Raw genomic sequence first — 23,805 nt, 5'->3', positions numbered from 1 at the left:
CGAGTTGTCGATGAACAGGTGTTATAGAAGCATTGCTCGAGAACTATGCGGTAACAGCGGAGATCGTTCTAAGGCATCCAGTCAAGTCGGTTTAATTTGGATTTCTACATTTAGTTTTTAATTGTTTATTGACTATTGGTCAAGTTAAGAAGCGCTGCTCGAGAACTATGAGGTCAGAGAGGGTGTCGTCCTAAGGAATCAAGTCATCTGGTTATTTTAAATTTCTACATTTTTTTTTTTGTTGGTGGTCGGTCAAGGTGAGAAGCTGTAACAAGGAAATTTTCGGATATTTAATTCTTTATCTAGTGGGAATTTCAAGATTCTCAACGACATAAAAATGACCAACAAGAGATAGAAATTTTTACGAAAATTATGAATTTATCGGAAAAAATAATAATAAAATATTTTGAAAGTGGCAAATTACCAAATTACCATAATGATATAGAAAATTACGAAAGTGTCATTCTGCTGAAAATAAAAACCTCAGCATGTGAACATATGCACAAAGTCCTTCGAATCCAACAATCATAATTCAAACTCAAAGTTGGTAGCTCACTGATCGAAGAGGATATTTTCTACGAATTATCCAGAAAATTCAGTCTCCAAATCATGACGATTCTGGAGCTCTCAATGTCGGTGGAAGCTTCCCTTATAAAGTCTCAAGTTGGGGCAAAGTTTTAACACAAGAATCGAGTGATGAGAAATCTTAAAATTCGAGTTTGAAGCTCTTAGATTATGGGTTTTTCTTTCTCGGATTTCTTCCAAATTCGAGGGCTATGGTTAATCATTTTCCTTCCTACCAACTCCTACATATTTCATATGGGATTTACAACAAATTTCGTGAAGGAATCAGGTACTGGAAAATTTTATAATCGGCTACCCAACAAAAGGTTTCTAGATATACTCAGGTGAGAAACATGTTTTCCATCGAACTTTGAACGTTTATAACTTGTGCTACAGACCACGAAAAGGTATGAACTTGGTCTCTACTTCTTACTTGAAACTTCATCTAAAGGTTTCGTGCAGCGATTGAATCCATTAGATGTCTATATATAGCTGTAAAAAGGTAAAACCAGAGGGGGATGATAAGAAAAAATCGAGATTTTTCTAGCTACCAAGGGAGAAGATGAAGTCCAAGGTCAAAGGTCAAACTTTGACCAATAAAAGTCAAAGATATGTATATGATGACCTTCCCTTGGTCTTCTCAATTTTAACCTCCTTCTTGACTCGTTCTCACAAAAATCTTTATGGCCTCGAACTGATCAAAATGTGAAAGAAAAACAAAAAGAAATGTGAGTTAAGGCCCCGAACTGATCAAAATGCTCAGGATTTAAGTAACGTTAAAATAACCTACTAAATGAACTTTTAGGACGACTTATAAAAATTTGAAAGCCATTGGAACACGTTAAGTAGTAAAACCAAGAATTATTGGTAAAATGACCAAAATGCCCCTAGGACGACTTATTAAAATTCAAGGTCTATACGTGCTTCAAATGGTTTCGTACTTTTCATAAGGTCTGTTATGAAGGACATGAAGATATGTTTGAGGTTTCAAGTTGATTGGAGCAAGTTTGGAACCTAAACAAAGTTAGGACCCAAGAAACACCTAACGGAAACACCACAAGAATCAAGACTCTTCTAAAACTCTCAAAAGAATTCCCTATGAATCTATGACCTTTTAGAACAACTCGTGCTAAGATGGGTTCATATGGTTACAAATGTAAGTTACAACTCATGCCTCTAGGAATTACGAACCTTAGAAACTTACAATATTGAGAACCAAGAACAATATCACACAAGCTTTACAACTACCTAAGTAAGAAGAATGCAAGGTACCACTCCAGGATAAGGGACCAAGGTCCTCAGACACAAAATCTCTACTCATGTCCAAAGTGACCTATGACCTCCCACCAAGCGATGCTTTTTGAGGCCCAAGATTTCTTCTTCTAGGTGGGATGCCCTGCACCATGTTTCCTTTGCAGAATATCATGATTGGCCTCATTTCTCTCACCTAGAAGAGATTCCCTCCGCCATGTTATGGGTACCCAAAAGATTTGCAGGATGTCATTTTCATGTATGTACCGACCACATGATCGTTATGGTTTATCAAGGGGAGTAGTCTAGGGCCATGATGGAACAAGAAGATAGTAAGTTAGCCTAGCCAAGAATAAAAAACTCCTAAGACCTCCCATGGTACAACGTGCTCATGACTTAGACTACGCTGCTTGAAACGTATGAAGCCTTGAGCGTAGGTGTTTAGACTGTATCATAGGGTAAGCCCTAGATGCAGGATTTGACTACATCTCTTGGAACTTAAGAAGTCTTGGATGTTGGTTTTCAGACTATGCTGTTTGGACTGCATGAAGCCTTGGGCATAGGTTAGCGGACGGTATCGGAAGGCAAGCTCTTAGATGCGGGTTAAGACTACGTCACTTGGAACTTATGAAGCCATGAACGTAGGTTAAGACTGTACTGCTTGGAACGCATGAAGCCTTGGTCAAGGTTGGGAGCGGACTCTGAAGCAGATGCCATAGACAAACCTCACTCGTTGTCTTCAACCCATTTGTTTTAAAATGTTTTGTGCCTGTTTCTTATTTTGTGTTTTAAATACTTATGTATAAACTTTATTTTTGATATTATGTACATATAATTTTTTAAATTCTTTTGTTTATTTCACGAAAAATTTACCCGTCTTTTAGAACCATCGCGACAGCCCGATCCTTATAGAGTGGTATCAGAGCACAAGGTTTCTCTATGGCCTAGATTAGAAGGACTCTCTACCCAGACCAAGTAAGTATGCCTTTAAACTCTTAACTTCAAGTATGCCTAGAACTCTAAGTTATTGGATGCATGATCATAGGGTTACTATTTAAGATAAGACTTAAGATAAGTTAAAAGACCTCCAGGATAAGAAGGTTAGACTTTTAATTTCGGTGACTTATTTCGATGAAACAATATTATTTACTTGTATTGAATTTCATCAAAAATGGTTAATTTTATCATTTATTCATTTTATTACATACATCCACAAGCATTCAAATAACATACATAAGACTAGAAAATAAAATTTGAATAATTGAGCATACGTTAATGTGATGTCTATTTAAGATTAGAAATAAATTATAGAAAACGATCTAGATGTTGGAGGAATTTCAACATTGGAATTTAAAAGTTAATATCAAAATTACTTGTACGTTTCCTTTAATCATTGACTTTATTTTTAATCTTGGAGTTAGATTAATATCGATAAACATGAAAAAAACTAAATATAAAAGTTGGCTATTGTTATAGGAATTTAATGGGCTAGAAAGAAGTACAGCTTAGCCAAATTGAAATAGATCACAAAACCGGAAGAAAATGTTGGGTTTTATGTCCTAAAACTCATAGTTTGTAAACAAAAACATATTTTATTTTCAATAAAGTTATTATTGTTGTTTATTCAGTAAACATTGTATTGAATAAAGTGAATTTTACGATTATTAATCTAAATCCAATACACTAAGAACACTCTGGCTATAGTATGATTACTTGAACTATACATAAAAACATAAAAGTGGATCAAGTTCAAGTATATAGTCAAAATGATCTATACTACAGGGATAAGGCTGAGTACCTTATCCTGGGACACTATGGATGCGGCCCACTTTTGTATATGACATAAACAATGTAATCAGTAAATTGTACATGCGGAGACATGTGAGTGGGGGAGTCCTATGCAATGAGTATTGCATAAGATCAGACCATGAAGAAAATCACTCTCACTTTATAATGTCGTTTACTGTTGAGACTGATTTTCTTTTCATTCGATGACCTAGGTAACTCGATTTTAATCCTTAGCTAACCATGAACTCCTTTTTATTTGAAATTATCCTTTGATTTGTATGGGTGAGAGTGACTCGAGTTCGCCGACTCAATAGGCCTCCCATCTCAGGGGGTAAGACTGAGTGAATGGCTGGGGGCGTGGGGTGCAAGATGGAATTCCCTCTTACCCACTTTTAGTGATAGAAGAGAGATAGTTCCCTTAAGTATTGACTCCAGGTTTTGAACAAGGGGCCCCATCCTCTCATTGGCCTGAGAGGGATTCGGTTTACTGGTTGGACCACAAATCAATTGTTCATTAGAGGATCAATGGGACATAAGAAACAAGAAGTAACTTCAGGGGTAAAACGGTAGATTGACCCAACTCTAGTTACGAACAACCTATGAAGGATCGACTTACTAATCATGGTTATATCAAATGGACAAAAATATATCTATAGTGAGGGGAGTACAACTACTACGCTATAGTGGAGTGTCCAAGTAGTTAACGAATGTTGGCTAATAAGGTTAATGAGTTTGACCGGTTAATCTTGGATCGTTGGAGCCCATGATCTATAGGTCCATTAGGTCCCTCTGCTAGCTCATATCGGACTAAACCATAGAACAGTGTGACGAGTGAGTTCGAAGTGTTCTAATTCAAATTAAGGAATATGCACTACATATATACGATATATTTAACCACATTTTTGTTTTATTTATGAATTAAACAAAAAGAGAGAATCTGAGATATTTAAATATCTTAATCAAATATGAGTCGGAATTGATGGAGATTGACATTTGAATTAATATCTAATTAAATAGCTTAATTATCATTTGATATTACTTTAATTTGAAATTAATTATTCAAATTAATTGTTGAATCAAAATCAAGAAAGTCAAAATGTTGACTTCATTTAATGGAAAAATCCATGTGTGAGTTAGTGGAATTTTGAGGTTTCAAATTTTGGTTTAACCAAACTTGCATGCTTGCAAAATAAACTCCACCAACTTTAGTGGAATTTTGAGTATCAAAATTTGGTTAACTCAAACTTGCATGCATGCCACATAATCCCAAACATTTGAGTGGAATTTTGAGTGTTAAAACTTGGTGATGTCAAATTTGCATGAACATGCAAACATGACTCTTTAAATAGAGAAATCAAGGTACATGGAAGTTCTTCCTTGTAAAAACCTTGAGAAAAACCTCTTACGAACTCACTCTTCATATATACTAAATCCCTCCCAAGTTTAGTCACTCATCAGATTTCACAATTTCATTCTAAGGCTGGAGAATAGTGGAGAAGACACTAGTGGTGGTTCGTAAGGAAAAAGAAATTTGAACAACAAAAGGTTAGTACTGAAAGACCTTGAGTTTAAATACTTATGAACATGCTAGTTATTTACTATAATTGATGTTCTAAGAGTGTCTAAGATCCAAATTGCTTTCGCATGTGTTATATTAACTCCATCAGGTTGAAGAGGGGAATGAAGCATTCCTTATAAGAATGTGGAAATCTCTTCTTAATAGACGCGTTTTAAAACTTTTAGACATACGACGATACGTAACTAGCAAAAAACAAACAATATCTGCTAGTAATTGGAGAGGGGAACCAAGCATTTCTTTTAAGGTTGTGGATACCTCATCCTAGTAGACATATTATAAAATCGTGAGGCTGATGGTGATACGTAATTAGCAAAAGTAGACAATATCTAATAGAGGTGGGCTTGGTTTGTAACAAATTGTATTAGAGCTAGTCATCAGGTGGTGTGCCAACGAGGTTGCTGGGAACACAATGTGGTGGATTAAAAATTCCACATCGGTTGGGGAAGGGATGAAATATTTCTTATAAGCATGTGGAAATCTCTTACTATTAGACGTATTTTAAAACCGTGAGGTTGACGATGATATATAATGAGTCAAAGTAGACAATATCTAGGCTAATAGTCATAGTTTGTTGGAATAGTTTAGTTGGTTAGAGCGTATAATGTTAACGATAAAGTTGGGGAGGTTCAAGCTCTCTTTTTAGCAATGGTAATGAATCATTCCATTTTAGTATGTGGAAAAATTTAACCCTTCAACCAAAGTGGACAATGTCATATAATTATGGAGGTTCGTGATTCTGAACACTGTTATATAGTCTTAATCTAGCCACCCTAATAATAATGTTGAGTTCTTTTTAGGGGTACCTTCGATACAAAAACATAATGTAAAAAATATTTTCGCATAAAGCATTTACATCATACATATTCTAGTCACTCTAGGTCCCTAAAAAACTAGGGTCGTTACATATAATCTACACTTGAACTTTCTATAACCTTGAGAAAAATTTGTGGCAAGTAGGTTACTTATTTAGTTGCACTATATATTACTTTTCTTTTCTGGGGGATCACTAATTGTTAGTTAAGGTCACAGAGGAGGGTCGTCTCGAGCAATCAGTTCCATGTGTTATGACTTGTTGTCCTTAGTTTTCAAATCTCGTTCCAATTTTTATCATTTTTTTCTTTGTCACGTCAGTTCTATGTTACGAGTTTTTGTTCTTATTTTTCGAATCTTGTTCCATTTTTATCAAATTTTTTCTTTGTCAGTACGTGTCATGAAAAATGATTTTAAGCCTTGAGTCCATGTTCATGGATTCTTGAGCCATCAACAAAATCACTGTAAAATATCGACATCCTATTCCTAGGCTAGACCATATGCTTGATGAATTGCATGGCTCATATCTATTTACAAAGATTGATTTGAAATCTGGATATCATTAAATTAGAAGGCATATACGAGATAATGAAAAAGAGCATTCAAAACTAAGGCTGGATTGTATGAATGACTTGTTATGCCTTTTGGGTTAACTAATGCTCCTAGTACATTTATCTTAATGAATCGCGTTTTGATAGAGTATTTAGGAAAGCATGGAAAGAGAAAACTTTATGCTCATTGCTGTCAAGCTAAAGAAATCCTTAATTTCAAGGAAAAGGATGGTAGATAGAATTTGAAACTTACCCCTAATTTGAGCCCAAAATAAATTTTCTTGAATTTGGCTTGTTCTTGAGGTTATTTCTCTTCGTTGTCATCTATTGAAACATTCCTTGGAGGTGCAATTGGGATCGTCCTTGCTTGACGTATTCTCGTGTATCGACGAATTGGATTGGGGGGAATGATTTCTTGGCACTTTCAGCATTGTAAGAACAAGTTTGAAGAGAAATGATGTAGAATTGCTCTTGAATTTTGAAGAAATCTCAAAGAAGGAGACCCAAAATCTAAATGCTTATTGCCTACTATTGGGAGCTCGATTGTTGTTCCAAACTATTGCCTAAACTTTCAACTTTACAGGGGAAGCTAAAATTGACATTGAGAGCTTCAGAATTACTGTGATATTGAGATTGAACTTTCTAGATAATCCGTAAAAAATATCTACACTGGTCAGAGGACACATATTTTATCCCTTTTTATTCATGGTTCTTATAACCAACTACTCTATTTTTCTATTAAACAATATCGTCACAGCATACATGACATTACTGCTATGCATGAAATAATTCATTTACAACATTTCATAAATGATGCTATGGACTTAAATGTTCATAATGAACTCATTAAAACAATATTGTTATGAACAACATAGTGGAAAACAGATAACATTAGTTTAAATAAAAATAAAACAATGCCCTGATTTAACTTAAGGATCACTAAAAATAACATGAATCCAACTACCCTAACTTTGGTTTCTTGGCCTTGAACGCAACGTTGACGTTCGTAAATAGGTATCTTACCTTTACTTTAAAATAAGAGTAGCATGTGGTTTGAGTACTTTAATAAATACTCAGTAAGTAATCCCACTATTAGGGTCGGAATATGAATCACGTGTAATATAGTGGGATCTATTCTTTCATAAATACATTGTGGCATGGGCTTGGGCTTTGCTTTTTAGTCCAAGAAGAGTTGAATATGTTGTACTTCCCTACACACAACTCATGAATGTGCACATTGATCACCAGGTGGGTTGGTATAAGAGTACTCTATGGGTTTGCCTCGTCGAGCTTGTGCACACTCACACTACCAAATACCATGAAGGGAAAAGACCAGCATAATATCATAAGGAACATAAATATTATAAGGTATGTGTTTGTACTAATCATAATGGGGAAGTATCTCGATGCACCTCCCATATAAAATGCATGAGATCCCTAACATTAAAACACGACATAACGTTCCTATGAGACATACATACTTGATTCTTGTCATATTGTTCATGATTAACAATACATGATTTTTCTAATGTTTCATAGGCATCGGGTGTACGAAACATAATATAGAAGTATCTCGATGCACGTGGCATACAAAATGCATGAGGTCCCATAACATCAAAGCATGACATATATTCATGGCGCTAGTCATACCTCCAATCTATTCCTAGCATAGTGTTCCTATGAGATATAAATACTTGATTCATTTCATATTTTTAGTAATTAACAATACATGATTTTCTAATGTCTCATAGTCCTAGAATAGTGTATATGATATCATAGCGTAACTTGTATGCAACATATCGTATATCATATCATATACATAACATAGTATATGTCATACAATCATAAAACACGACATGTGCAGCGGCCAGAGGTAGCGATGTCCATTCCCCGTCATCATCCCCACCATCTATTTCATTCTCAATTTCCATGAAATTCTCTATTTATTTGTGTGGGGATCACGGTTAGGGATTCATGGTAAGGAAGTGGCAGGGATCGGATTCCCCATGGAGAATTTTAGTGGGTTTTAAATTCAAGAGTCAGTCTTGGAGTAAAAGGCCAACCGTTTTGAAGATGAAAGGCCAAGAATCTTGATAGGAATAATGACTTTTTAAGGGTTACGAATAGTGACATTGTTATGTCTATATTTAGTTTTAGAAAACCTTATAAATACATGTGTTATCTTTGTCTCCTTTTATCGTTATTGTGTGTGGGACTTATTTCACAAATTTATGAGTTTTCGTTAACAAAATTATATCAAGCCAATGGCAAATGTGGGTCAAATGCCGCTACCGCGACTAGTGAAGACAAACTACGAGAATTGGAGCATTCATATGAAAGCTTTTCTCGGTTCTCAAGATGCATGGGAGGTGGTCGAAGAAGGGTTAGAAGAACAAAAAGATGCCACGGGTTATAGAGCGACACAAAACAAGACGCTAAAAGAGGTGCGATCAAAGGATAAGACGACACTATACATGTTGTTCCGAGCCGTTGACGGGTCGGGCTTTGAGAAGCTTGCCAATGCAACTACTTCAAAAGAACGTCAGAAAATTTAGAAAAAGTGTTCAAAGGAATTGACCGAGTCAAGCAAGTCGTTTCCAAACTCTTCTTGGCAAGTTGGAGAGCATGAAGATGACGGAGTCAGAGAGTGTATCTGACTACATCATGCATGTACAAACAGTGGTAAACCAACTCAATCGAAATGGAGAAATGTTAGCCAAGATGCGGGTTATGGAGAAGATTTTAAGGTCATTAACCAACAACTTTGAGAATGTTGTATGCGCGATAGAAGAGTCAAAGGACCTGACAACATTAACAGTCGACGAGCTAGCCAGTTTTCTCGAGACACACGAGCAACGTAAGAAGAAGAAGAAGGAAACACTTGATCAAGCACTTCAAACCAAGGCGTCAATCAAAGATTAAAAGGTACTCTACTCTCAAAATTTTGAAGGTAGAGGTTTTGACCGTGAAATTAGTAAAAATGGTCATGGTGCTCAAGGAAGTAGTCATGAAGGATAATATAAGAAGAAGGGACAGCCGAGCCAAGCAAATTGGCATGGAAGAGGACGCAATCGAGGAAGAGGCGGCCGATCAATTTACTCCAACATTCAGTGCTACAAATGTCACAAATATGCATTATGCAAACAATTGTAACTCCGACAAATGTTACAATTGTGGTAGAGGGGCATTTTGCAAAATATTGTCGAGCCGATAAAAAGGTGAAAAAAACAATCAACCTAGCCTTGGTGACACAACAAACGAAGGACTTAGGTCTTCTCTTGATGGCTCAAAATGAAGATCTGAAAGCGTAAGAACATGACGTTGAAAAAGACAATGGCGGTAGTTGTGAGGCGGTGGAAACCGTTGGAAATGAGGGGATACAAAGCGAATTCGGCAAAATCGCAATATTGGAGATGAGAAAATCGAAGAAGGAATCTGGATTGAACACGCGATCGGAAAACGAGCCAAAGAAACTTCCGGATCATCAAAAAGAGAATAGAGATTTAGAGCAACAACCAAAATCTGCCGTGGATAAATCTATGGAGAAGTCTTAGTTGCAGACGTATAAATCGCTGAACGAGCGCATTTTGAAGGAGAAAGTAGAGATTGAAAAAGAAAAGAGAGCTTTTAGAAATGGAGATTGAAATCTTAGAGAAGGAAGGGCTGAGCTGAGTGAGAGTTCTTTCAATCTCAAACTAGAGAAGGAAGAGAATGGGAAAGTAATTTCTAAGCTTGTTAAAAGAATTGAAGAAGTATGGAGAAAGAGAGGAAAGCTACTGATAAGTCGTGGGTTCAAAACAAGAGGTGCGTGCTAGAAAGAGAAATTCTTTACATTGAAGCGTGGCACCATACAGATCACTTTACAGCGCGCCTGACGCGTTATTCCACCTAATCATCAATACGTGTCCCTCAGCCTGTCTGACACGCTTTCCCTCCAGCAAGTTGACACATGACACGTTTTCCCTCCCGCAAGTTGACACGTGGCCGCTTTCCCTCCTGCAAGTTGACATGTAACACGCTTTCCCTCCCACAAGTTGACACGTGGCCGCTTTCCCTCTGGCAAGTTGACACATGGCTTGCTGGCTATCTGACGCGCTTTCCATCCCACAAGTTCACACGTGGAAAATTTTCTCTCCTGACAATGCGCCTGATGCATTTTTCCACCCAATCGTCAATACGTGTCTCTCAGGCTGTCAGACACGCTTTCCCTCCCGCAAGTTGACACGTGGCTTGCCAAAAACATTTCTCTTATGAGAGTCGCAATACTGAATCTGATCTGCAAAATGAGTTCATTTACCTCTTTGTTCATGAAAAGACTCTGAGAAATCCTCAAATTTCATCTTTCGTAAAAGAACATATCGAACGCCCAAAATAAGTTCATTTACTTCCTTCTTGTTCCTGAAAGGACTCTCAGAAATCCTCGAATTTCATCCTTCATTGAAGAACGACTCAGATCTAAAGAAAACTTGTGAACGGCCGTATCATCGGTTTAAAGTTCGTACTGTTGTAACACCGTATCATGAAAAGATATTATTAAGAATTAATAAAACTTGGCCTATGTAATTGTCGATCCTACGACCTCCACGTTTTTAACACGACAATCTTACAACTAAGCTAATAGGGCATAAGTTTTATGCATATTATAGATCATTAGCTCCTAATCCAGCCAATCAAGTTTCGTTTACATAACTTTATGCATAATAAACTTAAAAAAGTCATTATCTTCTAAAGTTCGTAGTGCTTTAACTCGTATCATGAAAAAGATATAGTTAAAAATGAATGAAATTGGCCCATGGAAGTGTCAAACCTACGAGCTTCGCGTTATTAGCACGACGCTCTAACCAACTGAGCTAATAGGCCATAGATTTTCTCTCCTGACAATGCGCCTGACGCGTTAGTCCACCCAATCATCAATACGTGTCCCTCAGGCTGTCTGACACGCTTTCCCTCCCGCAAGTTGACACGTGGCTTGCCGACGGTCTCACGCGCTTTCCTTCCCACAAGTTGACATGTGGCTTGCCGAAAAATTTTCTCTCATGAGAGTCGCAATACTGAATCTGGCCTTCAAAGTGAGTTCATTTACCTCCTTGTTCTTGAAAGGACTCTGAGAAATCCTCGAATTTCATCTTTCGTAAAAGAACATATCGAACGCCCAAAATAAGTTCATTTACCTCCTTCTTGTTCCTGAAAGGACTCTCAGAAATTCTCAATTTTCATCCTTCACTGAAGAACATATCGAACGACTCAGATCTAAAGAAAAATTGTGAACAGCCGTATCATTTGTTTAAAGTTCGTACTGTTCTAACCCCGTATCATGAAAAGATATTATTAAGAATTAATAAAACTTGGCCTATGTTATTGTCGAACCTACGACCTTCACGTTTTTTACACTACAATCTTACAACTGAGCTAATTGGGCATAGATTTTATGCACATTATAGATCGTTAGCTCCTAATAAAGAAAATCGAGTTTCTTTTACACAACTTTATGCAGAATAAACTTAAAAAAATCATAATCTTACAACTTAGCAATTTGGCATAGGTTAAGCAAGATATCTATGTTAGTGGGTAACTCATGTGAATCGAGCTGTTGATGAACAGGTGTTATAGAAGCATTGCATAAAGTTGCTAGTTACCACATGTTAGTGGTAACTATGTGGTAACAGTGGGGATCGTCCAAAGGCATCCAGTCGTGTCTGTTTATTTTGGATTTCTATCTTTAGTTTTTAATTGTTTGTTGACTATTAGTCAAGGTAAAAAGTGCTGCTCGAGAACTATGAGGTCACAGAGGGTGTTGTCCTAAGGAATCTAGTCGTCTGTTTATTTTAAATTTCTGCATTTCTTTTTTAGTTATTTGTTGGTGGTCGGTAGAGGTAAGAAGGTGTAACAGCCGAAAAATGAAGCAAAGTCACCCACGTAAGACGGAAAGGATCAAATAAAGAAATTAAGAGGATTAAGCAAGGAAAAGGGTCTTAAGCAAGTCATTTCTATACCCTAATGAGTAACTATAAGGACTAAGGCCTTTGGAGAAGTATTGGGAATGAAAGCGTAAGCGAAAAGGATGAAAAGGTCACTTTACAATTTTAAAGAAAATTTTCGGATATTTAATTCCTTATCTAGTGGGAATTTCAAGATGCTCAAAACCCAAAAATGACCAACAAGAGATGAAGAAATTTTTAGGAAAATTATGAATTTATGAGAAAAAATAATAATAAAATATTATGAAAGTGGCAAATTACCAAATTACCCTGATGATATGGATAATTACGAAAGTGCCATCCTACTGAAAATAAAACCTTCTGCATGTGACTGTCTGCATAAAGTCCTTCAAATCTCAAATTCCAGTGGTTGGATTTTCCCCAAATTTGGATACAATCTAGAACATTCAAAGATCATCAAATCCAACAGTCAGAATTCAAACTCGAAGTTGGTAGCTCGCTGATCGAAGAGGATATTTTCAACGAATTATCTAGAAAATTCAGTCTCCAAATCACGTCGATTTTGAAGCTCTCAATGTCGATGGAAGCTTCCCTTATAAAATCTGAAGTTGAGGCAAAATTTTAAGACAAGAATCGAGTGATTAAAAATCCTAAAACTCAAGTTTGAAGCTGTTAGATTATGAGTTTTTTTTCTCGGATTTCTTCCAAATTCGAGGGCTATGGTTAATCATTTTCCTTCCTACCAACTCCTACATATTTCATATGGGATTTACAACAAGTTTCGTGAAGGAATCAGGCACTGCAAAGTTTTATAATCGGCTACCCAACAAAAGGTTTCTAGATATACTCAGGCGAGAAACATGTTTTCCGACTAACTTTGGAAGGTTATAACTTGTGCTACAGACCACGAAAAAGTGTGAACTTGGTCGATACTTCTTGCTTTAAACTTCATCTAAAGGTTTGGTGGAGGGATCGAATCCATTAGATGTCTATATATAGCTTTAAAAAGGTAAAACTAATGGGGTTCGATAAGAAAAAATCGAGAATTTTCTAGCTACCAAGGGAGAAGATGAAGTCCAAAGTCAAAGGTCAAACTTTGACCAATAAAAGTCAAAGATAGTATATGTTGAGCTTCCCTCAGTTTTCTCAATTTTAACCTCTTTCCTGACCGGTTCTCACGAAAATCTTTATGGTTCTAGTAACTAGAAAAAATAAGGAGTCTGTGGAAGAAAATTTGAGATAATTTGGATACTAGAAGCTCAAGAACGGAAATTCCAAATGTCAACGACGAGGTAAGTAGTGACGTTGGACGTTTTGTTAAAAAATACTTGTAGGAATCCATTGGATTTTCCACATGAACCTAAAATAAGTTGAATTTAGGATATATGAAAGAAAAACAGAAGAACTGTGAATTAAGGCCCTAAACTGATCAAAATGCTCCGGATATAAGTAATGTTAAAATAGCCCACTAAATGAACTCCTAGGATGAATTATGAAAATTTGAAAGCCATTGGAACACGTTAAGTAGCAAAACCAAGAATTATGGATAAAATGACCAAAATGCCCCTAAGACGAGTTATAAAAATTCAAGGTCTATACGTGCTCTAAATGATTTCGTACTTATTATAAGGTCTATTATGAAGGACATGAAAATATGTTTGAGGTTTCAAGTTGATTGGAGCAAGTTTGGAACCTAAACCAAGTTAGAACCTAAGAAACACTTAAAGGAAACACCACAAAAATCAAGACTCTTCTAGAACCCTCTAAAGAACTCCCTATGAATCTATGACCTTGTAGAACAACTCGTGCTAAGATGGGTTCGTATGGTTACAAATGCAAGTTACAACTTATGCCTCAAGGAATTACGAACCTTAGAAACTTACAAGATTAAGAACCAAGAACAATACCACACAGGCTGTACAACTACCCAAGTAAGAAGAATGTAAGGTACCACTCAAGGATAAGGGACCAAGGTCCTCAGACACAAAATCTCTACTCATGTTCAAAGTGACCTATGACCTCCCACCAAGCGATGCTTTTCCAGCCCAAGATTTCTTCTTCTTGGTGGGATACCCTGCACCATGTTTCCTTTGCAGAATATCATGATTGGCCTCATCTCTCTCACCTAGAAGAGATGCCCTACACCATATTATGGGTACCCAAAAGATTTGCAGGATGCCATGTTCATGTATGCATCGACCACGTAACCTTTATGGTTTATCATGGGGAGTAGTCTAGGGCCATGATGGAACAAGAAGATAGTAAGTTACCCTTGCCAAGAATCAAAAACTCCTAAGACCTCCCACGGTAAAACGTGCTCATGACTTAGACTACGCTGCTTGAAACGCATGAAGCCTTGAGCTTAGGTGTTTAGGCTGTATCATAGGGCAAGCCCTTGAGACAGGATTAGACTACATCTCTTGGAACTTAAGAAGTCTTGGATGTTGGTTTTTCAGACTATGCTGCTTGGAATGCATGAAGCCTTGGGCATAGGTTAGTGAACGATATCGAAGGGCAAGCCCTTAGATGCAGGTTAAGACTACGTCGCTTGGAACTCATGAAGCCATGAATGTAGGTTAAGACTATATCGCTTGGAATGCATGAAACCTTGGACACAGGATTGTTAGGTGCATAGCTCGTGCCGTAAATCCTAGGGGGAGTGTCTTGGAGAACGAATAAAGAACAAAAAAAGAATAAAGAAAGTACCAGGAACAAGAGAAAGATCAAGGTCTAGAACATGGATCAAGATCCAAGGTTTTAGGACATGAACCAAGAACCAAGAACTATGTACTAAGGCCTTTAAAGGATAACAAATGTTTCATAATCTAGGGACCAAGGTCCTCAGGATAATCAAGATAAGATCCCCTAACTCAAGAACAATAACAAGAACAAGAATAAGACAACAACAACAAATGTGGTACCCTAGAAAATTAAGGATACGATTAAGAGCCTACAAGTAGGCTACTTACCTTTGTCTCATTCTTTATTCTCCACTTTTTTAGGTAATAAAGAGTTGGTCAACGTCAGAGCAGACTCTGAAGCAGGTGCCATAGACAAACCTTACTCGTTGTCCTCAACCCATTTATTTTAAAATGTTTTGTGCTTGTTCCTTATTTTTGTATTTTAAATACTTATGTATAAACTTTATTTTGATATTATGTAAATATAATTTTTTAAATTCTTTTGTTTATTTCACAAAAACTTTACCCGTCTTTTAGAACCATCGCGACAGCCCGATCCTTACAGAGTGGTATCAGAGCCCAAGGTTTCTCTATGTCCTAGCTTAGGAGGACTCCCTACCGAGACCAAGTAAGTATGCCTTTAAACTCTTAACTTTAAGTATGCCTAGAACTTTAAGTTATTGGATGCATGATCATAGGGTTATTATTTAAGATAAGACTTAGATAACTTGAAGACCTCGAGGATAAGAGGGTTAGACTTTTAATTTTGGTGACTTATTCCGATGAAACAATATTATTTACTTGTATTGATTTAATTAGCATACAAATTATCCATGAATATTCCATTTGAATGTCTAATAGGTGGTTGACCTATTTAATGCTCTTAAAATACATATAAATTTGAAAGTTTAGAGTTTTATAGATGGAATAATGTTTAAAAAAATTCAATGTATCAAATAGCTTATAAGTTCAAACCCCTATTCAATAAAAAATCAAAAGTGGAGAGATTAAACTAGCAATTTGACAGAGTTAGAATATAAGATTACAGTATCGTTTTTAGTGTTTGTAATGGTTTCTAAAAATCATTATGTGATGAGATTAAACTAGCAATTTGACGAAGTACACTTGTGATGAGGACTTTGAAATGTGTATTAAGAAAAAGTATGAAAGAAATCAAGAATGAACAAAAGAAAACTTACCCTAGTAGTTATTATAAAAGTTTCCAGAAGTGGGATTTGAACCCATGCCCTCTCACGATGGGGTGGATTGAATTCCACATCGTTTGGGAAGGGAATAAAACATTTCTTATAAGCATGTCGAAATCTCTCACTATTCGATGCATTTTAAAATCGTGAGGTTGACGACAACACATAAGGAGCCTAAGTAGACAATATCTAGGCTAATACTCATAATTTGTTGGAATAGTTCAGTTGGTTAGAGTGCATGATTGTTAACGATAAGGTTGGGGAGGTTCAAGCTCTCTTTTTAGCAATGGTAATGAATCATTCCATTTTAGTATGTGGAAAAATTTAATTATGGAGGTTCATGATTCCTAACATTGTAATATAGTCTTAATCATTCCCTAATAATAATGTTGAGTTATTTTTAAAGGTAACTTCAATACAAAAATATAACGTAAAAAATATTTTCGCATAAAGAAGTTATATCATGCATATTCTAGTGACTCTATGTCCATAGAAAACTAGGGTCGTTACATATAATCTACACCTGGACTTTCTATAACCTAGAGAAATACCCGTGGCAACTCGCTCGACATAAGATTCGATTACCGCCTACAAGTAGGTTACTTATTTAGTAGCACTATATATTACTTTTCCTTTTTCGGGGATCACTAGTTGTTAGTTAAGGTCACAGAGGAGGGTCGTCTCGAGCTGTCAGTTCTATATATTACGAGTTGTTGTCCTTAGTTTTCAAATCTCATTCCAATTTTTATCAATTTTTTTCTTTGTCACGTTAGTTCTATGTATTACGAGTTTTTGTCCTTATTTTTTGAATCTTGTTCAAATTTTTATCAAATTTTTTCCCTGTCATGTCATGAAAAATGATTTGAAGCCTTGAAAATTGAGTTATTATAGTTGTGCTTTGAAGTTTTTAAAATTGAGTTATTACCGTTGTGCCCTATTTAGCTTATCTAAGCTATTCTCGGCCATTGGTGCCATGCAGTTTAACTCTTCTAAGCATAATAGAAATCAGGTAATTTAGTTATGCTCTTACCATTTCTCCTAATATTGATTCAAGTTGTAATAGGTGAGTTGACGAATATGCAATATATGACTCTTGAAAGACCAGATGATTTCTCACTCGAGAATAGTTGGCTAATATCTAAACCTACAAAAAAAAAAAAAAAACTACAAAAATACAAAAATACAAAAAATACAAAAACAAAAGCTTGGACGAATTAGTTAATTTCTTTGGTTCAAAGATTTTTGGTTAAACTAAACTTGGATCCTTGGGTTGAGGACTAGGGTTGCCTAATCAATTTGGTATAGAGAGGTTGCCTCGCCTACTCTAGAATTGATTTGATCTCTTGTTTATTCATTTATTCTATTGTTCTTATTTTCTTCAAATCTATCCATTTATTTTATTGCGGCCATTTCCATCCTTTTCATTATCATTTGACCTTGTTCTTATTATCTTTTTGAAGATCATATTTTGACATTGAAAAAAAAAAAACAAAAAAGAAATCCTTATAATATTTGTTCATAATAAATTGTCCTTAGCATTGATTTTAGATCATTTATATCTTTATTTCAAAATCAAAAAAACTTTTATTCACATTCTTTCTTATTCTATCTAAATCTAGAACATTTGTGTTTGATATTAGTGAGCTGTGTATGTGAGATTCTAAACATATTTAACTATTGTTTGTACAATCATGAACTATTGTTAGTCGTAATTGTCCTAACAATTGAGTCATGATCATAAAGAATGGACAAGTTGCCACACATAGTGAGAAAAGTGATCCAGATAAGTTAGTTGAAGAAGCAATCCAAGAGAACAAGGTGGAATTGAAAGCTTAAAAATAGTGAAAAGAATAATGAAATTGAAAAAAAAAAAAATGAAAGAGAGTGAGTTAGAGAGGTTAGAATCCCAATGTTTTCACAAAAACTCTTTATACTTAACAAGTAAGAATGTTTGGTCTCTGACAATAACAATTTTTATTTGCCTTATATGTTTCAATCTCTTTTAGAAGAATTTGAGAATGTGTTCCAAGATGAAGTACCTAAAGGACTACCTCTCATTAGAGATATTGAACATAAAATAGATTTCATTCCGGGTGCAATCATTCCCAATTGAGAAGGGCTATATACGAGAGAGTTTGAGTCGATGTTCTGTATTAGTCTTATTGATGGCAAAGAAAGATGGAACGTGGCACATGTGCGTGGATTCTTGAGCCATCAACAAAATCACTGCAAAGTATCGATGTCTTATTCCTAGGCTAGACCATATGCATGATGAATTGCATGGTTCATATCTATTTACAAAGATTGATTTAAAATTTGGATATCAATAAATTAAAAGGCATAAACGAGATGAATGGAAAAAAGCTTTCAAAACTAAGGTTGAATTGTATGAATAACTTGTTCTGCCTTCTGGAAAAGAGCTCGATTCTTGTTCCAAACTATTGCCCAAACTTTCAACTGTATAGGGGAAGCTTAAACGGGCATTGAGAGCTTCAGAATCACTATGATTTTGAGATTGAACATTCTGGATAATCTGTAAAAAATATCTACACTTGTCAGAGGACACAGATTTTTATTTTATTAATAGTTCTTATAACCAACTACTCTATTTTCCCATTAAAAAATATAGTCACGGCATACATGACAGTACTACTATGCATGAAAGAATTCATTTACAACATTTCATAAATGGTGCTATGAACTTAAATGTTCATAATGAACTCATTAAAACAATATTGTTATGAACAACATAGTGGAAAATAGATACCATTAGTTTAAATAAAAATAAAGCAATGCCCTGATCTAACCTAAGGATCATTGAAAATAACATGAATGCAACTACCCTAACTTTGGTTCCTTGGCTTACATCGCAACGTTGTCATCCGTAAATGGATATCTTACATTTAGTTTAAAATAAGAGTAGCATGTGGTTTGAGTACTTTAATAAATACTCAGTAAGTAATCTCACTGTTACCGTTGGAATATGAATCATGTGTAATATAGTGGGACATAACCTTTTATAAATACATTGTGGCATGGGCTTAGGCTTCGCTTTTCTATCCAAGCAGAGTTGAATACGTTGTACTTCCCTACACACACGACCCATGAATGTGCACATTGACCACAAGGTTGGTTGGTATAAGAGTACTCTGTGGGTCTGCCTCGTCGAGCTTGTGCACACTCACATTACCAAATACCATGAAGGGAAAAGACCCGCATATATCATAAGGAACATAAATATTGTAAGGTACGTGTCTATACTAATCATAATGGGGAAGTATCCCGATGCACCTCCCATATAAAATGCATGAGATCTCTAACATTAAAACACGACAGAACGTTCCTATGAGACATACATACTTGATTCTTGTCATATTGTCCATGATTAACAATACATGGTTTTTCTAATGTTTCATAGGCATAAGGTGTACTAAACATAATATAGAAGTATCTCGATGCACGTGGTATACAAAATGCATGAGGTCCCACAACATTAAAGCATGACATATATTCATGGCGCTAGGATGCTAGTCATACCTCCGGTCTATTCCTAGCATAGTGTTCCTATGAGATATAAATACTTGATTCATTTCATATTTTTAATAATTAACAATACATGATTTTTTAATGTCTCATAGTCCTAGAATAGTGTATATGATATCATAGCGTAACTTGTATGCAACATATCGTATATCATATCATATATAACATAGTATATTTCATACAACCATAAAACACGACATGTGCAGGGGCCACAGGTAGAGATGTCCATTCCCTGTCATCATCCTCACCATCTATTTCATTCTCCATTTCCATGGATTTCTCTATTTATTTGTGTGGGGATCAGGGTAAGGGATTCATCTCAAGGAAGTGGCAGGGATCGGATTCCCCATGGAGAATTTTAGTGGGTTTTAAATCCAAGAGTCAGTCTTAGAGTGTTGAAGATGAAAGACCAAGAATCTTTATATGAACAATGACTTTTTATGGATTAGGAAACAATGGCATTCTTATGTTGTCTATATTTAGTTTTAGAAGACCTTGTAAATACATTTGTTATTACTATTTTAAAATGGTAAAGTAGAGCAGAGAGAAAAAAAAGAAAAGAAATAGAGAAGCAAGAAGGTTTTTTAAGACAAACAGAGTGTTCTTTATCTTCTTCTATCGTTAGTATGTGTGAGACTTATTTCACAAATTTATTAGTTTTGTTTAACAAATTTGTATCGAGCCAATGACGAATGTGACGGGTCAAATGCCGCTACCGTGACTAATGAAGACAAACTACAAGAATTGGAGCATTCATATGAAAGCTTTTTCGGTTCCCAAGATGCATGGGAGGTAGTCGAAGAAGGGTTAGAAGAACAAAAAGATACCACGGATTATACAACAGCACAAAACAAGGCGTTAAAAGAGGTGCGATCAAAGGATGAGGAGGCACTATACATGTAGTTCCGAGCCGTTGACGTGTCGGGCTTTGAGAAGCTTGCCGAAAATTTTTCTCTCCTGAGAGTCGCAATACTAAATCTGGCCTTCAAAGTCAGTTCATTTACCTCCTTCTTGTTCCCGAAAGGACTCTCAGAAATCCTCGAATTTTATCCTCCGTAGAAGAACATATCGAACGGCCAAAATAAGTTCATTTACCTCCTTCTTGTTCCTAAAAGGACCCTACAAAATCCTCAAATTTCATCCTTCATAGAAGAACATATCGAACGGCCAAAATAAGTTCATTTACCTCCTTCTTGTTCCTAAAAGGACCCTCAGAAATCCTCGAATTTCATCCTTCGTGGAAGAACATATCGAACGACTAAAGAAAAATTAGAACATATCGAACGACTAAAGAAAAATTGTGAATGTGAAAGGTTACCTCGCAGGTCTTATCGGTTTACAGTTCATAGTGTTGTAACCCCGTATCATGAAAAGATATTATTATGAATTAATAAAATTTGGCTTATGTAATTTGTCGAACCTACAACCTTCACGTTATTAACACAACAATTTAATCAACTGAGATAATTGGGCATAAGTAATGCACATTATAGATCGTTAGCTCCTAATCCAGTCAATCGAGTTTCGTTTACATAACTTTATGCATAATAAACTTAAAAAAATCATTATCTTTTAAAGTTCGTAGTGTTTTAACTCGTATCATGAAAAGATATAATTAAAAATAAATGAAATTAGCCCATGCAGGTTCGAATCGGCAAACTTCACGATATTAGCTCCTAATTTAATTATAGCTCCTAATTTAATTAATCGAGTTTAGTTTACATAATTTTTTGCATGATAAACTTAAAACTTTAAGTTATTATCTTTAAAGTTCGTAATGTTGTAACCCCGTATCATGAAAAGATATTATTAAGAAGAAATGAAATCGGCCCATGCAGGTGTCAAACCAACGACCTTCACATTATTAGCACGACATTCTAACCAACTGAGCTAATATGCCATAGGTTTTATGAACATTGTAGATCGATAACTTAAGTCATTCAAGTTAAGTGATTATCTTTTAAATCTAGTATCATTAAATATATCATTATTGATAATGAATGAAATTAACCATGCAAGTGTCAAACCTGTAGTAGCTCCTAATCTAGCAAATCGAGTTTATGTTACATAATTTTATGCATAATAAAACTTAAAACTCTCTAATTTCAAGTAATCATGAAATTAGCCCATCCAACCTTCGTGTTATTAACACGACGTTCTAACCAACTAATCTAATAGGCCACAATTTTAATACTCATTGCAGAGTAGAAGCTCCTAAACCAGTCAATCGAGTTTAGGTTACATAATTTTATGCATAATAAACTTAAAACTTTAGGTAGTTATCTTTTAAAGTTTGTAGTGCTTTAACCCCGTATCATTAAAGATATCATTGAAAATTAATGAAATTAACCCATCCAAGTGGCAAACGTGCTACCTTCGCACTTAATTAGCGCGACGTTCTAACAAACTGAGCTAATGGGCCAAAGGTTTTATGCAACTTGCAGATCAATAGCTCCTAATCTAGCCAATCACTTCATTTTAAAACATTATATTTAAAGTTCGTAGTGTTGTAACCCCGTATCATGAAAAGATATTATTAAGAGAATTAATGGTATTGTCCCATGGTAAAAGGGAGGTCCATCACTTCATTTTATAAGCCCACTTGAACTGTTTAAAGTCATTCAAAAAATACATTTTTTTACGGCTCTAGGTTAATATTTTGGCTAATCCGGCTTGGGTTTGATACGTTCGGATACTTTCTTCTTTCAATTTTTCAGAAGCTTAAATTAGTATGACTACCTTTTGGCTAGTTAAATTTTTAGAATCGAGTTTAAATTATTAATGCACACGTAGGTTTAGTTAGTTTATATACTTATGAGTAAGTTTAAACTACTTTATGAAAAAGTAGGTAAGTTAATTTCCATAGTAGAATTTTAATTTATGGTTGTTGGACTTCTTAGGAAAAATTAAAATTTAGAGGCCAGCATTAAGCTAACTTCAAATGGTTGTAGTTGCTTCGAAGGCTAATCAAGTAAGTGGCCTTACCATCATTTGGTTATAATTGTTGTTGTATGATGACACGTGCTTGTGGCTTTGCAAATTGTAATAGCCCAAGCTCATCGCTAGCAGATATTGTCTTCTTCGAGTTTTCGGGATTACCTACGCTTTTAAAACGCATAGAGAAATTTTCACTCCCTTATAAAGAATGTTCCCCTCTCCAACTGTTGTGGGATCTCACAATCCATCCTCTTTCAAGACTCAGTATCCTTGTTGGTACTCGTTATTTTCTTCAATCTATGTGGGATCTCACAACCCACCCCCTTTCAAGCCCAGGCATCGTTGCTAGCACATCGCCCGATGTCTGGCTCTAATACCATTTGTAACGGTCCAAGCCCACCAATAGTAAATATTCTCCTATTTGGACTTTTCCTTTTGGGCTTCTGCTCAAGGTTTTAAAATGCGTTTGCTATGGAGAGGTTTTCACACCCTCATAAATAATGATTTGTTTCCTTCTCCAACCAATGTGAGATCTCAAAATGCATTTGTCAACTACTAAATGAAAATCAATGCATACACGGTTATTTGTTCTCCCCAGTACACCACTCAGTGTCTGGCTCTGATACCAACATTAACACCCCTAATTTCTTACCCTAAGTAGAGGTGTCAATACATGTCTGCCTTAATTAACATATGCGGACATTGAAATGAAACATTTTCAAATGAAGCCATAGACTTACACATTTAATTTAAAACAAGAAAGTAAGAAATAACGTAGTTTTAAAACATGAAAAAGTTTTGCATATATCCCATAGGGTCGAGACTTTATCCAAAGTACATGTGTAAGCTTGTGAGTGCAACAGCCCACCACTACTCGAATGGTAGTGTGTCCTTTTGTTATCTTATGTAAACCTAGAAAGAATTCCGTGACATAATCTCTAAGTTGTTGAACCTTTG

At 35.6% G+C, this 23,805-nt stretch overlaps 1 non-coding gene across 1 annotated transcript; it reads right to left on the bottom strand.

Annotated features, from left to right (window-relative positions):
• Nucleotides 1–11,329: 11,329 nt before the first annotated feature.
• Nucleotides 11,330–11,403, bottom strand: TRNAI-AAU. Its single transcript has one exon. It is a non-coding gene; the product is annotated as a tRNA-Ile (tRNA).
• Nucleotides 11,404–23,805: the final 12,402 nt, after the last annotated feature.

This window comes from Cucurbita maxima, unplaced genomic scaffold (assembly GCF_002738345.1).
Source record: "Cucurbita maxima cultivar Rimu unplaced genomic scaffold, Cmax_1.0 Cma_Scf00055, whole genome shotgun sequence".
NCBI classification, from domain to species: domain Eukaryota; kingdom Viridiplantae; phylum Streptophyta; class Magnoliopsida; order Cucurbitales; family Cucurbitaceae; genus Cucurbita; species Cucurbita maxima.
The sequence above is the reverse complement of the archived record's forward strand: the minus strand, read 5'-3'. Positions and strand labels throughout refer to the sequence as shown.